The sequence below is a fragment of the Herpailurus yagouaroundi genome, unplaced genomic scaffold (assembly GCF_014898765.1).
Source record: "Herpailurus yagouaroundi ecotype Mexico unplaced genomic scaffold, PumYag 530, whole genome shotgun sequence".
In the NCBI taxonomy this organism is placed as follows: Eukaryota; Metazoa; Chordata; class Mammalia; order Carnivora; family Felidae; genus Herpailurus; species Herpailurus yagouaroundi.
This window is the reverse complement of record NW_024412747.1, coordinates 9,568,821-9,570,730: the sequence shown is the minus strand read 5'-3', so window position 1 is coordinate 9,570,730 and position 1,910 is coordinate 9,568,821.

The following is a 1,910-nucleotide window of genomic DNA, read 5'->3' as shown; positions in this document are numbered from 1 at the left end:
ATTCTCAAGTTTCTTTTAGAAACTTGTACATATTGTTTGTTTGTAGTTAGTGTCAGTTTGATCTGCTCGCTGCTGATTTCTCTGGCAAAGGGAAGCATGAGTCTAACAACTATTGGCAAGAATATTTAATGACTAGTAACCTCAGGTCACTCTTTACCTGGGAACGAAGGAAGACAAGAGTCTGGGGAAGAACATGCACTTTGGAGCCAGACTGCCCAGGTTCAAATTCTGGTTACTAGCTGCGTGACTCTCTGGCAAGTGACTTAATCCAACAGGGCCTCAAAATCCCCAACGTAAAATGTGGATAAAAATGGCACTTAGCTCCCAGAGTCGTTACGGAGATCATAGAATGATTTCTGAGAGATAGTAAGCACTGCATATACATACATATATATTTAATATGCATATTTCCTTCCTGAAGGTTTTTTTTTTTTTTTAAGGTTTTTCTATCTTCAAGGCTATATCCTCCAGCTAGAACTTGAGGATACTAAATAGAGCTCCTCTCTGTAAAACATCCAAGACATGTGATCATTCCCTGTTGGGTGTAGATAATATAGCTTCTCTGGGCTTTAGATATTTCATGTACCAAGTGGTGATATCACCAGTCCTGTCCGCCGAACAAAACTGCTCTGAAGAGACAATAAAACAATGCAGGAGAGCAACGTTAAGAGTAGAACGATGTTCATATGCACCCTCGTGGCCATAATCACACATATGATATTTCTAAGAATCTGGGGGACGTTGTGAGGAGGGTTCTATTAAGTTAAATTACTCCACATTAAAGTTAGTTCAAAGCAGCAAAAAGAGGCCAAACATACGGATCGTTAAGAGCTTCAACTGAAATCACAAAGCATATACATGATCGGTAATTTTAAGACTGACCAACCTAATACATTTTTTGTGTTTAATCAAAGAAATATTGCATTCAAAAACAAACACAGACCCTTTCCAAATCATCCCTGATCAGTGGTATTTTCACTTCTGGAGAATGATTCAGCTCAATTTAGGGATTATTGCTTCTAGCAATATAGCATACAATCTAACTTGAGAGTTCACTTCTTACAGATAAGAACACATCTGAATTCTATCTAGGCTCTTCCACAGACGATGTGGAAGGTGACGCTGGCTAAGTTACCATAGGATCCTTCTTACGGTATCTCAAATATACAGATTTTTATGATTGAGAAACATTTCCTATTATTATTAGCATCTTAGGCTCAAGTAAAAACAGAATTTTCACACATAATGCTAGAATCTTCCTATTTGGTTTCCTGAGAGCTTTTGATGTTTCACCAGTACATTTAAAAAATTCTTGCATCATTTAAATTTTTGCACAAGACCTTTATCCGGAATTGTTCAATAAATGGTTTAAATTAATGAAACAACACAGCTCTTATGCCCCTTAGAAATTTGATCAGTCTTTTTTTTTTTTTTTGGAGAGACAGAGAGAGACAGAGTGTGAGTGGAGGAGGGGTAGACAGAGAGGGAGACACAGAACGTGAAGCAGGCTCCAGGCTCTGAGCCATCAGCACAGAGCCCGACGCGGGGCTCAAACTCACAAACCACGAGACCATGACCTGAGCTGATGTCGGACACTTAACCGACTGAGCCACCCAGGAGCCCCAGAAATTTGATCAGTCTTAAGTGCGACCAATAATTCCTGTGAATGGGAAGAGGAATCACGATTCACAGTAAGCTGCACAGGACACAGGGGCAGAGAAGAGTACACCTGCATCGGGGCTGGCTTGGCCTACATCCCTGGCTGCCATCCCCGGGAGAGGCGGGCTGCGCGCCACCCCGGGACAGGCCGCACGCCCATCTGTCCTCACAGTTTCAATGAGATACGACACTTTTTTTTTTTTTTTTGAAACTAAATACATTTTAATAGAAAACAAAATACAAAATAACTC